The 15,478-nt window shown below is 39.5% G+C and overlaps 1 protein-coding gene and 1 pseudogene across 1 annotated transcript in view; both read left to right on the forward strand.

Annotated features, from left to right (window-relative positions):
• PAPPA2 (pappalysin 2) overlaps positions 1-15,478 on the forward strand; it is a 272,846-nt gene that overhangs the window by 101,783 nt on the left and 155,585 nt on the right. The gene's annotated exons all lie outside the window — the stretch shown is intronic.
• LOC129506106 (U6 spliceosomal RNA) lies at positions 6,974-7,072 on the forward strand (annotated as a pseudogene).

Raw genomic sequence — 15,478 nt, forward strand, 5'->3', positions numbered from 1 at the left:
GACTGTCTTTCTTCCAGTGGATCGTCTTTCCTCCTTTGTCGAATATTAGTTGACCATAAAGTTCAGGGTCCATTTCTGGGTTCTCTATTCTGTTCCATTGGTCTATGTGTCTGTTTTTGTGCCAGTACCACACTGTCTTGATGACCACAGCTTTGTAGTACAACCTGAAATCTGGCATTGTGATGCCCCCAGCTATGGTTTTCTTTTTTAAAATTCCCCTGGCTATTCGGGGTCTTTTCTGATTCCACACAAATCTTAAAATAATTTGTTCTAAGTGTCTGAAGAAAGTCCATGGTATTTTGATAGGGATTGCATTGAACGTGTAAATTGCCCTGGGTAGCATTGACATTTTCACAATATTAATTCTGCCAATCCATGAGCATGGAATATTTTTCCATCTCTTTGTGTCTTCCTCAATTTCTTTCAGAAGTGTTCTATAGTTTTTAGGGTATAGATCCTATACCTCTTTGGTTAGGTTTATTCCTAGGTATCTTATGCTTTTGGGTGCAATTGTAAATGGGATTGACTCCTTAATTTCTCTTTCTTCAGTCTCATTGTTAGTGTATAGGAATGCCATTGATTTCTGGGCATTGATTTTGTATCCTGCCACGCTACCAAATTGCTGTATGAGTTCTAGCAATCTTGGGGTGGAGGCTTTTGGGTTTTCTATGTAGAGTATCATGTCATCGGCGAAGAGGGAGAGTTTGACCTCTTCTTTGCCAATTTGAATGCCTTTAATGTCTTTTTGTTGTCTGATTGCTGAGGCTAGGACTTCCAATACTATGTTGAATAGCAGTGGTGAGAGTGGACATCCCTGTCTGGTTCCTGATCTTAGGGGAAAGGCTCCCAGTGCTTCCCCATTGAGAATGATATTTGCTGTGGGCTTTTCGTAGATGGCTTTTAAGATATCGAGGAAAGTTCCCTCTATCCCTACACTCTGAAGAGTTTTGATCAGGAATGGATGCTGTATTTTGTCAAATGCTTTCTCTGCATCTAATGAGAGGATCATATGGTTCTTGGTTTTTCTCTTGCTGATATGATGAATCACATTGATTGTTTTACGAGTGTTGAACCAGCCTTGTGTCCCGGGGATAAATCCTACTTGGTCATGGTGAATAATTTTCTTAATGTGTTGTTGGATCCTATTGGCTAGTATCTTGTTGAGAATTTTTGCATCCATGTTCATCAGGGATATTGGTCTGTAATTCTCCTTTTTGGTGGGGTCTTTGTCTGGTTTTGGAATTAAGGTGATGCTGGCCTCATAGAATGAATTTGGAAGTACTCCATCTCTTTCTATCTTTCCAAACAGCTTTAGTAGAATAGGTATGATTTCTTCTTTAAACGTTTGATAGAATTCCCCTGGGAAGCCATCTGGCCCTGGACTCTTGTGTCTTGGGAGGTTTTTGATGACTTCTTCAATTTCCTCCCTGGTTATTGGCCTGTTCAGGTTTTCTATTTCTTCCTGCTCCAGTTTTGGTAGTTTGTGGCTTTCCAGGAATGCGTCCATTTCTTCTAGATTGCCTAATTTATTGGCGTAGAGCTGTTCATAATATGTTTTTAAAATCGTTTGTATTTCCTTGGTGTTGGTAGTGATCTCTCCTTTCTCATTCATGATTTTATTAATTTGAGTCTTCTCTCTCTTCTTTTTAATAAGGTTGGCTAATGGTTTATCTATCTTATTAATTCTTTCAAAGAACCAACTCCTGGTTCTATTGATCTGTTCCACAGTTCTTCTGGTCTCAATTTCGTTGATTTCTGCTCGAATTTTAATTAACTCTCTTCTTCTGCTGGGCGTCGGGTCGATTTGCTGCTTCTTCTCTAGCTCCTTTATGTGTAAGGTTAGCTTTTGTATTTGAGTTCTTTCCAGTTTTTGAATGGATGCTTGTATTGTGATGTATTTCCCCCTCAGGACTGCTTTTGCTGCATCCCAAAGATTTTGAACAGTTGTATCTTCATTCTCATTAGTTTCCATGAATCTTTTTAATTCTTCCTTAATTTCCTGGTTGACCCTTTTATCTTTTAGCAGGATGGTCCTTAACCTCCACGTGTTTGAGGTCCTTCCAAACTTCTTCTTGTGATTGAGTTCTAATTTCAAGGCGTTATGGTCTGAGAATATGCAGGGGACGATCCCAATCTTTTGGTATCGGTTCAGACCCGATTTGTGACCCAGTATGTGGTCTATTCTGGAAAAAGTTCCATGTGCACTTGAGAAGAATGTGTATTCAGTTGAGTTTGGATGTAAAGTTCTGTAGATATCTGTGAAATCTATCTGGTCCAGTGTATCATTTAAAGCTCTCGTTTCTTTGGAGATGTTGTGTTTAGAAGACCTATCGAGGGTAGAGAGAGCTAGATTGAAGTCACCAAGTATAAGTGTATTATTATCTAAGTATTTCTTTACTTTGGTTAATAATTCGTTTAAGTATTTGGCAGCTCCCACATTCGGGGCATATATATTGAGGATTGTTAAGTCCTCTTGTTGGATAGATCCTTTAAGTATGATATAGTGTCCCTCTTCGTCTCTCACTACTGTCTTCGGAGTGAATTTTAGTTTATCTGATATAAGGATGGCTACCCCTGCTTTCTTTTGAGAACCATTTGAATGGTAAATGGTTCTCCAACCTTTTATTTTCAGGTTGTAGGTGTCCTTCTGTCTAAAATGAGTCTCTTGTAGACAGCAAATAGATGGGTCCTGCTTTTTTATCCAGTCTGAAACCCTGCGCCTTTTGATGGGGTCATTAAGCCCGTTCACGTTCAGAGTTACTATTGACAGATATGAGTTTAGTGTCATCATGATATCTATTTAGTCCTTGTTTTTGTGGATTGTTCCACTGAACTTCTTCTTAAAGGGGAATTTTAAGAGTCCCCCTTAAAATTTCTTGCAGAGCTGGTTTGGAGGTCACATATTCTTTCAGTTCCTGCCTGTCTTGGAAGCTCTTTATCTCTCCTTCCATTTTGAATGAGAGCCTTGCTGGATAAAGTATTCTTGGTTGCATGTTCTTCTCATTTAGGACCCTGAATATATCCTGCCAGCCCTTTCTGGCCTGCCACGTCTCTGTGGAGAGGTCTGCTGGTACCCTAATATTCCTCCCCATGAAAGTCAGGGACTTCTTGTCTCTTGCTGCTTTAAGGATCTTCTCTTTATCTTTGGAATTTGCAAGCTTCACTATTAGATGTCGAGGTGTTGAACGGTTTTTATTGATTTTAGGGGGGGATCTCTCTATTTCCTGGATCTGAATGCCTGTTTCCCTTCCCAGATTGGGAAAGTTTTCAGCTAGGATTTGTTCAAATACATATTCTGGCCCTCTGTCCCTTTCGGCGCCCTCGGGAACCCCAATTAAACGTAGGTTTTTCTTCCTTAGGGTGTCATTTAATTCCCTTAATCTGTCTTCATGGTCCTTTAATTGTTTGTCTCTTTTTTCCTCAGTTTCCCTCTTTGCCATTAACTTGTCTTCTATGTCACTCACTCGTTCTTCCACCTCGTTAACCCTCGTCGTTAGGACTTCTAGTTTGGATTGCATCTCATTCAGTTGATTTTTAATTTCTGCCTGATTGGATCTAAATTCTGCAGTCATGAAGTCTCGTGAGGCCTTAATGCTTTTTTCTAGAGCCACCAGTAGCTGTATAATGGTGCTTCTGAATTGGCTTTCTGACATTGAATTGTAATCCAGATTTTGTAGCTCTGTGGGAGAAAGGGCTGTTTCTGATTCTTTCTTTTGAGGTGAGGTTTTCCTTCAAGTCATTTTGCTCAGTGCAGAGTGGCCAAAAACAAGTTGTATTGGGAAAAGGAGAGAAAGAGAGAGAAGGAAAGAAAAGAGAAAAAGAAAAAAGAAAAGGAAAAGAAAAAGGAAAGAAGAGAAGAAAAAGGGAAAGAAAAAGAAAGAAAGGTGAAAAAAAAAGGGGGTGGGGGAAGCAATCAGAAATCAAAAAGAAAAGAAAAAAGAAAAAAAGAAAAAAAAAAAACACGGGGGAGTATTTCTGTAGACTTTAAGTCCCTTGACTTCCCCTGGAACTGGTCCGTCCAGCTGGTCTTCTGGGGGAGGGGCCTGCTGCGCTGATTTTCAGGTGTTAGCACTTGGGGGAGCTGCTCTGCCCCTGCCTGCTGCAGGGCTCAGCGGGGGTTGTTTACCCCGTGAGGTCTCAGGAGGAAGAGCCGCAGTTGCTATGGTAACTCTGGAAGCCTGGATTCAGCCTCCGCAGGAACTACGGGGCTCGGGGCTCTCGGTTCTCCGGTTCTCCGTCTGCAGGGCCTGGAGGCTCCGGGGCGGGGCCGCTGATCTGCTCAGCTCGGGGCAGGAGCGTCCTCGCTGTCCTGGGCCCTCCCGGCCTCTGCCTGTCCCGGGGGAGGCCGGATCCTGGGCTGTGTCCCGGCGCCCTGTGCTCCGGGGCCTGTGTTGTTGGATTCGCGCTCCCGCCCCGCAGCCCCCTCCCTGGAGCCGCTCCCGAGCCCCTCCGAGCTGCTCCGGTGCGCGCTGCAGCCCTTAGGGAGCTCGGCGCACTCCCCTGCGCTCGCAGGTGTCTGTTAGTGTCCCCGGGAGCCCGAGGGCATCCCCGCCCTCCTGGGTCCTGCCCCAGCTCCCTGCGAGCCCCTTTCCGCCCGGGAAGGTTGGTGCAGCTCCTGCTCCTCCGGGACGGGGCTCTCCTGTCCTGGGGACACTCGCCCCGGCCTCAGCCCGGCTCCTCGCGGGGCCCCTCCCCCTCGGAGGCCTTTTGTTCCTTTATTTCTTTTTCCCCGTCTTCCTACCTTGATAGAAGCGCGGACTCTTCTCACTGTAGCATTCCAGCTGGTCTCTCTTTGAATCTCAGGCCGAATTCGTAGATTTTCAGGATGATTTGAAGGTTATCTAGGTAATTTGTTGGGGACAGGTGATTTGGGGACCCTACTCTTCCGCCATCTTGCCCCTCCTCCTATAGAAAATAACTTGAGACATTTAAGACCTGATGAAAATTTTCTAATGTAAATTAGAGTTCTAGAAGAAGAAAAAGATATTGGGGCAGAAAAAAATAGCAAGGGGATAATGGCTAAGACTTGTAAGTGACAGAAGATAGCAAACAACAGATTCAAAATGTTTTACAAACCCCAGGAAAGATAAAATAGAAAGACAACCACAACTAGGTCCATTATAGCAAAAGTACTTAACAACTATAGACAAAGAAAAAAATACTTATAAGTAGCTAGAGGGAAAAAGGTACATAATTTTGTTTTTCATTTTTTAATTTTTAATTATATTTAAATTCAATTAATTAGCATATAATATTGGTTTCAGAGGTAGAAGTCAGTGATTGTCAGTCTTATATAATACCCAGTGCTCATTACATCTCATGCCCTCCTTAATGTCCATCACCCACTTACCCCATCCCCTTCCCCCATCCCCCCCAGCAAACTTCAGTTTGTTTCCTATGATGAAGAATCTCTTATGGTTTGTCTCCTTCTCTGATTCTGTCTTGTTTTATTTTTTCCTCTCTTCTCCTATGATCCCGTTTTTTGTTTCATAAATTCTCACATAGTGAGATCATATAATTGTCTTTCTCTGATTGATTGATTTCACTTAGCATAATATCCTTTAGTTCTACCCACATCATTTCAAATGGCAAGATTTCATTTTTTTTTTGATGGCTGAGTAGTAGTACATACTAAAAGGACAAACAATGAGATTCATTTGCTCACTTTTCAACAGAAACTATAGAAGTCATAAGACAACAGATATAATTTTTAAATGCAAAAAGAAAATAATTGTCAACTTAGAATGCTATACTCAGCAAAAATATCTTTTAAAATAAAGAAAAATTAAAAATATTTTCAGACCTATAAAACTGAGATAATTTAACATCAGTGGTAAAATAATACTGAAGAAAGTTAACAGAAAGAAAATGACCCCATATGAGAAGAAAAGACATGCAAAAAGAAATGAATGATACAAGAAAGGATAAAAATATTAAAAGTAATAACAGTAATAGTTTTTTGGTTTAAAATATATGTATAATGAAAATATGACAACAGTTGCACAAAAGATGGAAAAGAAAGTAAATGAAGTTAAAGAATTTAATTTATGGCTTAATTAACAAAATTAATATGCCTAAACAGTAAAGAATATATATCGTTCTTATGTACCATAGAAAATTTGCTGAGAGTTCTGGGCCAAAGAGTAAAGTACAAAGGATTGCATTCAGGAAGTCTTGCTCTCTCAAATCATTGGAAATGAGGTATAGAAGTCAATAACAATAAAAGACAACAAAAAACTGGGAAATCCCCAAATATTTGGAAACTGTGATATACTTCTAATTACCTCATGGCTCAAGGAATAAATTGCAATGGAAATAGAACATATTTTAAATGAAATGACTATGACAATAGGGCCTATCAAAATTTATGGTATATACAAGAAGTTCTAAGTAGAGTGAAATCTATAGCTTTATATGTTAAAAAAGAAAATGTCTGAGCTAGGTATCCATCTTAAGAGAGTAGCAAAGAATAATATATTAAATTTAAAAAATGATGACAGAAGGAAATAATAAAAATAAGAAAAGAAATAAAATAGAAATTAAACATTAATTAGAAAAAACTTAACAGAGTTCAGTTTTGGGGGGGAGGGGCAAAGAATTGATAAATCCCCAGAAAAATTGAAGGGGAGGAGGGTAGGGGGTGGGGGTGAATGGGTGATGGGCACTGAGGGGGGCACTTGACGGGATGAGCACTGAGTGTTATTCTGTATGTTGGTAAATTGAACACCAATACAAAATAAATTTATTTTAAAAAAGACATGGAAATGATAAAGAATACATAACCACTATGAGAAATGAAAGGAGTAATATTTTTTATATATACTACAGACATTAATAGCCATGAGTATTTTCAGCAAATGATGTTATAGTAATTACACATCCATAGATAAAAGAAAATGAATTTTGATATGAATTTCATACCTTGTAAAAAAGTTAACATAGATCAGAGATTTAAATATAAAAAGTATACCTAGTGCTTGCTTCGGCAGCACATATACTAAAATTGTAATAATACAGAGAAGATTAGCATGGCCCCTGCATCAGGATGACATGTGAAATGTTCCATATTTTTATACAAAGTAAATAAGATGGCCAAAAGTAGTGATAGAGAGAATTTTATTTTTTTAAAGATTTTTATTTATTTATTCATGAGAACCACAGAGAGAGAAAGAGGCACAGACAGAGGCAGAGGGAGAAGCAGGCTCCATGCAGGGAGCCTGACGTGGGACTTGATCCAGGGTCCCCAGGATCACGCCCTGGGCCAAAGGCAGCACTGAGCCACCCAGGATGCCCAAGAGAGAGAATTTTAAAAGCAGAAGAGAAAGGAAAGCAGTTACATATAAGGGAAACTCCATAAGGCTATCAGTGGATTTTTCAGCAGAAACTTTGCAGGCCTGAAGGAGCATCATGATATATTCAAAGTGCTAAAAGGAAAAACAAAGCAAAACAAAACAAAAAACCCGAAAAGCCTGCAGCCAAGAATACTCTATCCAGGAAGGCTTTCATTCAGCATAGAAAGAGAGAATTTCCCAGAAAAACAAAAGTTAAAGCAATTCATGACCAGGAGCAAAACCAGTCATGCCCATGTCACACACAATGTCATCAGCCTGTGAGTCCCAAATCCACAGTCCAGTTGCCCTCCTCCCTGAGTCAGCATGCACTACCTGCCATCTGCTCATTGCCAAGTCAACACGCCTTTACCTTGGATTGACAAGGACTCAAACTGATACTCTTCCCTATGAAATTCCAACCCCTGTGCTCTAGTTTGTGCACAAAAGTGGGCATAATTGTAACAGAAGAATGAAGCAACCCACACAGTGACACTAATTCTGTGGAATATATAAAGGATAAAAGGAATGTGCTAAACTGAGAACATCCCCAATAAGCACATCAAAGAATAATACATACAGCATGATTCTGGTTACTAAAAGAAACAAACCTGGGAAAAATAAAACAAGACAAAATCAGAGAGGGATACAAACCATAAGAAACTCTTAATCATGGGAAACAAACTGAGGGTTGCTGGAGGGGAGGTGGGTGGGGGGATGGGGTAACTGGGTGATGGGCATTAAGAAGGGCAAGGGATGTAATGAGCACTGGGTATTATATAAGACTGATGAATTACTGACCTCTACTTCCGTAACTAATAATATATGTTAATTCATTGAATTTAAATAATAAGAAAAGAAACAACTCCCCCTCCTAAAGTAAACCTATAGAACTTTTAAAAGAAAATATAAGAGAAAATCTTCAGGACAGAGCAGGGCTAGATGAAGAGTGCTTATATATGACCCCCAAAGCGTGGTCCATAAAAATAAAAATGACAAATTGGACTTGATAAAAAATTTAAAGCATTTCCTCTGAGAAGCACTTTTTAACATGAACAAAGAAATGGCAGACCTGGAAGAAATACTTGTGGACCATACATCTCATAAAAGATACGTATCTGGAATATATAAAGAATTTCAAAATTCAACAGTGAGACAAATGTTTCAGTTAGAAAATGGGCAAAGACATGAATAGACATTTTAACAAAGAAAATAAGCACATGAAAAGATGTTCAGTATCATTAGCCATTGGGGAAATACAAATTAAAATCACCATGAGAGGGGATCCCTGGGTGGCGCAGCGGTTTGGCGCCTGCCTTTGGCCCAGGGCGCGATCCTGGAGACCCGGGATCGAATCCCACGTCGGGCTTCCGGTGCATGGAGCCTGCTTCTCCCTCTGCCTGTGTCTCTGCCTCTCTCTCTCTCTGTGACTATCATAAATAAATAAAAAAAAAATTAAAAAAAAAATAAAATAAAATCACCATGAGATATTATAACACACTTTTTAGAAGAGCTAAAATAAAGAACCGTGACAATACTAAATGCCAGCGGGGATGCAGAGAAACCAGATCTCTCATACATTGCTGGTGGGAAAGTAAAATAGCAGCCACTTTGGAGAATACTTTGATAGTTTCTTCTAAAACTAAACCTAGATCCAGCAGATGTTTATCCCCAAGAAATCAAAACATATGTCTACTCAAAAACCTATACATCAGTTTTCTTTTTTTTTAATTTTTATTTATTTATGATAGTCACAGAGAGAGAGAGAGAGAGAAAGAGGCAGAGACACAGGCAGAGGGAGAAGCAGGCTCCATGCACCGGGAGCCCGACGTGGGATTCGATCCCGGGTCTCCAGGATCGCGCCCTGGGCCAAATACAGGCGCCAAACTGCTGCGCCACCCAGGGTTCCCTATACATCAGTTTTCATAGCAGCTTCATTTGTAAGAGTCTACGAACTGGAAATGACAGAAGCATCCTTCCATGCTAGCTGTTTAAACAAAGTGTGCTACAACCACACAATGGAATGCTACCCAGAAGTAAAAAGGAACAAAGTATGAAAGCATTAAACAACTTAGATGGATCTCAAGTGTGTTATGTTGAATGAAAAAAAAAACTCACAAGTTACATGCTGTATGAGTTTAGGTAGTATTTTCAAAATTCTATGTAGTAGTCTCAAAATGAGGTAATGATAGACAAAGAACAAGCTAGTGGTTGCCTGAAGTCAGAATTGGGGTATGGGGGAGGGATATAGTATGAATGTGACATGAAGGATAGCAGGAGAGAGATCTTAATGGTGATGGAACAGCTCAGTATCTTGATTGTGGCAGTAGTTATACAAAGGTATACATGTGATAAAACTGCATAGAACTGTAAAACACACACACACACACACACACAGGAGTATATGTAAAAACTAGTGAAATCTGAATAAGGACTGTGACCTTTATGCATAAGCAGAGTATGCCACATCTAGTAGATATTCCATGAATATCACTGAATGAAGGGATGAATGAATAAATGAATGGAGTATTAAATTTAAATGGTTTCAAGAAATGTTTAAATTATCTCATGAGTCACTGACTCATAATGAATTGCAAAAGAGACTAGGTATATTTATATTTTATCCTTAAGCCTCTTAGGAATAACCGTTTTCCTATAGCATGTTCCTTAATATACTTTTCAAAAGTAGCAGACTAGCCTGAGCAGCTGAAAGATCTGGCTCAGTGTGAAATTGCTTGTGTTCTTATTTATTTCTTCTTGTTCAGTCATGATTGTGACTGAACAAAGGAACCATATTGACCTACATCACATGTAGAGTAGTACAGACAGCTGGCATAACATGACAGAGGAAGACATTGAGGATTTTCTAAATAGAGTATTTTTAAGACTCAAGATTAAGATTATCTATTTGTGTCAACATTGAAGAATCCCATCATTTTGAGGGTCAGCTGAGGGACCCAGAAGATAAGTACACTAACCTGAGAGATTGAAGATCGAATCCAATTTCTGACTACCAATGGCTTAAATCAGTACACGAAAAGACTGGTGTAATTCACAGTTGTGCTTTTCCAACCACATCATTTCAGACTTTCAACATGCTTTTGTACTTTTAATACTATGGTAATGCGGGGTAGAATTTTTTTTTATAAGTAAATGAATGAATGAGTTCCCCTTGAGCTCTACTGTTTAGCTTTTTGAACATCTTTAGCCTTAGGACACTGCACTTAAACTGAAAATGTATCTTCAAAGGCAGAAGACTTAAATTTGCAGTAAACCAGCCTTTTCATAAGCTGTTGATACCATGCTCCTAATCATTCATTCAAAGAAAAGTAGTTGAATCTGTTTGTGGTAATACTGGAGATACAGTAATAAAATGAGATTACCCTAAATGTTTCCACAATGTAACTGGGAGGCAGATATGCAAATATACACTTTCACTACTGTGTGATGATACTGCCCATGAAGTCAGGTAGGAACATGAAGAGAAAGTGCCTAATTGTGCTCAAAGCATCAGAGAAGGATTCCCAGAGGGGCAGAGGCGGGAGAGGAGAGTTGAAAGATAAGCAGAAGTTGGCTTGGCAGACAATGAAACAGCATTCCAGAGTAGAAGGACTGATAGATGCCAAGATTCAGGCTGTTAAAAACCTGGGCATGCTTAGAAGTGGGAGGTACTTGGAATAGCTAGTGTCATGCTTTGCAAACATATTTTTACTCTCGTATCCCCAAACCTTTTGAAAAAATCTGAACCCCTTCATACATTCTAAAATAGTGGCAAAGAATATAATTATGTATTATTTTAAATGATTGACATTTTATAATAAATTTTTGATCTACTCTCCTAAATAGAATCTTCAGTAACACTGTCATATAACCACCACCATTCACAAATTAATGACCACGCACTTTTTTAACATTGGGAAATTATTCATTGCATCTTTTTCTGTTTAAATTTGTGTTTCCATTCTATTTCTCCTGTAGAACTTTATATTAATGTAACATATGCATATTTTTAAAGTCTTTAGTTATTTATTTTTTCTGCCAAAAACGTATTTTAAATAACTCTTTTGTGATAATTTTTTCTTTTGTGATAATTTTTAATTAAACTTTTAATCTTGAGATAATTGCATATCCACATATAATTCTAAGAGATAATACAAAAAATTCTACATACCCTTTGCCTCCTGTCCTCCAATGGTAACATCAGCAAAACTGTAGTACAATATCAAGACCAGGATATTGATCATAAGTTTTAAAGTGTTAGAAGATTTCTTCTCTATGAGTTATCTTTTCAAATGGCTGCTTGTCCAAAATTGATCAAAACACTGTTTTAAAATGTTGATTAATAAATAGTAAACAAAATGAGAAATGCATATTTTAATGAGATAAGTGTGGCTTTTCTTCCCCAAATTAGTTCTTATCTTTGTGGATGAATGTAATTATTGCTACATTGAAACAGGATTTAGCATCAATTATGTTGCTTTTTTTTTCCCTTCCATAGCTCTGAGTGCTGAGAAATTTGTTCACGTAAATAAGTAGATGGGAAAAAATGGAATTCTATTTGCCTGGATAGTGGTGCCAAGGTAGAAAATACAGGAAAAGGAGGAGCAAATGGGGACCTGGTTTGGTTTGGATATGTTGAGTTTGGGATCTCTACAATCTGTGTAGGGACTTTCACAAAAGCAGGAGGAGGAACAGGATTGAGGGAAGAGAGAATTTTTAGAAATACACTGAGGGAGAGAGAATTTTGAGAAATTCACCTGTGGCCCACATATGCAGCTGCTGCAGAGAGATGAAGTCAGTACAAGTCATGTTGGCTAGGTTAGAGAAGAGAGTCTGTCACTCCTGGGCACAGAAGTTAGGCACTTAAGAGTTTTTTGGGCCAATCAGCTTCCCAGTTGTTTTAGGGAATAGGTGTGTACTACCAAAGAACACTCAGAGATCTTGATTAGATCACTAACAACATGTCCTAGTGTTCAAGTTCCCAAGAACTGTGTGGGAAGGGACTTGAACCTGGATCATATGGGGGTTTAAACATATAGGGTCTTCAAGAGGTCCAGATATGTGACCATTTTAGGAAAATAAGTCTTTGAATCATAGAGTGGGTTAGGGTTTCCCTTGGATATGAACAAATAGAATCTTGAGCAAATCACCTCTCTGAACCTTACTTTCCCATATATAAAATAGCGATAATAAGCACAAGGAAGAGAACTGGCACATATTAGGACATCAATAAATATCAGCTCCATTAGTAGTAGCAGAAAAAGTAGTAGAAGCTTCAAATACCATGTGTCTGTGTTTAACCTTCCTGGTTGTGCCCTCAGCCTACCACCTTACCTTCAACCTGGAGATTTTTTGTACCCAGGGAAGATATTGGCTCCTTTGGAACTCAGTGGACGGGAGGAGAGAACTAGCACAGGGTGATGCAGCTGTGGCAGGTATCTGGGGGAACACAAAGGAGTAGCACTGTAGGGGGCAAGGGAAGATGAAAGCAGCAAAATTTACGCAGAGGTAAGATATCTCTCCCCCAACCAGAACTTTTGTAGGAGTCCCCCAGGGAAAAATTCAGCTTCCTCCCAACCAAACTGTGGATGTTGACATTAGGGTGACATATTCATGTGCAAGGTGGCTAAGGTGGCAAGTGCTGAGAAATGGATATGACATGTGGGAAGTCTTTGATAATCTCAGCCAGATTGTTTCTGTGGAGTGCAGGGTTAGAATGGGATAGGTGGAAGAATCTACTGGAAGGTGACAAGGAGCACTCTGGTACAAGTGGTCATTAGATGGCTGGAGTAAAGTGACACAGATTTTGTCCCCAGTCCCCTGCTCTTCTCTTTACTATGCCAAAGCAGGATGATTCTCCCAGGAAATAAGGAGTGAATGAAATGTATAAACTGGAAAGCACATATAAATAGGAGGATTTATAGAATCCTTCATGAGACAAGCTACATGATGAGCAAGATGAGGACTGGGAATACCCACTAGCTGCTATTATAGATTATTACATTGTCAGAAGATGATATTTAGCAAATGGAATTATTCTGGGTGTCTTGCGGTTTTGAACATATAAGGAGCACTCTTGGATTTTGAAAACTTTAGACAAAATTTGTCTTAGGATGTGAATTTCATACTCTGAAATTGAAGTGCTCCAAAGGTAGGTTCATGAATTTGTAAATAGGGAAAGTAGTCACCTTTTATATGATGACTTGAAAGATCTCTATTTTTTTTAAGATTTATTTATTTATTTATTTATTTATTTATTTATTTATTTATTCATGAGAGACACAGAGAGAGAGAGAGAGAGAGAGTCAGAGATGCAGGCAGAGAGAGAAGCAGGCTCCATGCAGGGAGCCTGACACAGGGCTCGACCCCACGTCTCCAGGATCATGCCTTGGACTGAAGGCAGTGCTAAACCACTGAGCCACCCGGGCTGCCCAAAAGACTTCATTCATTCATTCATTTATTTTTATTCTTTTAGAGACAGCATCTGAGTGGGGGGTGAGGTGGGGGAGAAAGGGCAGAGGGAAAGGGAAAGAGAAAATCCCAAGCAGGCTCCATGTTCAGTGCAAAGCCCAGTGTGGGGCTTGATCTTATGACCCTGAGGTCATGACCTGAGCTAAAATGAAGAGTCAGATACTTCACAAACTAAGCCACCCAGGCACCCCAAAGAACTCCTCTTTTATGTTTATATATTTTTTTGTTTATATTTTTTAAAGACTTTATTTATTCATGAGAGACACACAGAGAGAGGCAGAGACATAGGCAGAGGGAGAAGCAGGCTCCCTGTGGGGAGCCTGACGTGGGACTCGATCCCTGGGATCATGACCTGAGCCAAAGGCAGATGCTTAACCACTGAGCCACCTAGACGTCCCCAAAGATCTCCTCTTTTAAAATATGTCCTAGTAATTATTGAATCCTTGGAGCCTAGAATAGTACCTGACATTGAATAGATGTTCAGGAAGTGCTGATTTATTCATTTATTAATGAATTTTTAAAATATTTTTTTCATTCATAACTCTTTGTTGCCTAAAAGTCTGGTACCAGTGTGTGTGTGTGTCTCTGTGTGTGTGTGTGTGTGTGTGTGTGTAGCATTACCTTCATCCACAGCAATAAAGGATTAACATATTGTCTCTGATGCCCAGAATAATAACAGGAATAACATCTTCCAGTTTTATTAATGGGATCATTTTTCTCATGTGTGGGGGTGGCTAGAGAACCCTGAGTGCTTGATACTTGACAACAGGAGTGGCTGAGAGAGTATAAAAGAAGACAGAAAATGACATCAGACTGTAAACTCTTCACCCTCTATGCATTCTTGTCTTGGTTCAGCCTTGTTCAGAACAAGGACTTCCTTCTATGAGAGCACAGGCTGTAAAACTAAGAAACCGATACAAGAGTTGATGAATGGGTTCTGGGCTAGTTTTGTTAAAAGCCTGCTTCATTTTCTAGCTCCTGTGACCTCTTCTTTTTAAAAATCTTCTCTATTTCTTTCTCTCCCCTTGGCTGTCAGTCTACCTCTGCACTTTCTTCCCTTACCTTGAGTCCCTACGCATACTTTGTTAGGTTTGTCCCTTCATTGTGGAGAGTATGTTTAGAAGAGTGTTTTAGCCAGTAACTGGAAGTAATTATGTAGGCACCTGCAGACCAGCCCACAACCTCCTTGTTTTATGGCCACATAACATTCAGCCCTAAAAATTTTACAGAACTATTTTAAAGTCATTCAACTAGTGTCATTTCCTCAAACTGCCTGTGTTGCTTTTTTCTTCTTTTAAAATAAAAGTAGCTTTGGGAGTCATTCTTTTTACTATGTGCCACTTTAGCGGTCTTGTACTAAAGCTGGGAAAAGCCAGTTGCAACATGGGAATGCAGCATCACCTTGGGACTTTGGTTCTCTGCTACTGAGATTTCATCTTTTAATCAGCAACTTCTCTTTTATTTCTTCCCCTGTACCATCTCCTAGACCACACAGCAACCCTGTCCTATTTTTTAACTTGTCCCTTATAATCAAGGCTAAAAGGTCTTCTAAGATTGTATTTGTTCTTTCCCTGTCAGTCCATTAAGCAACAGCTGTGCCACATGTGGCCACCAGTTGCTGCATCCAGGAGCCCCACTCATATTATGTATTATGTGCAAGTTAGTGGTACTGACTTTAA

Source organism: Nyctereutes procyonoides, unplaced genomic scaffold (genome assembly GCF_905146905.1).
Source record: "Nyctereutes procyonoides isolate TBG_1078 unplaced genomic scaffold, NYPRO_anot_genome, whole genome shotgun sequence".
NCBI lineage: Eukaryota > Metazoa > Chordata > Mammalia > Carnivora > Canidae > Nyctereutes > Nyctereutes procyonoides.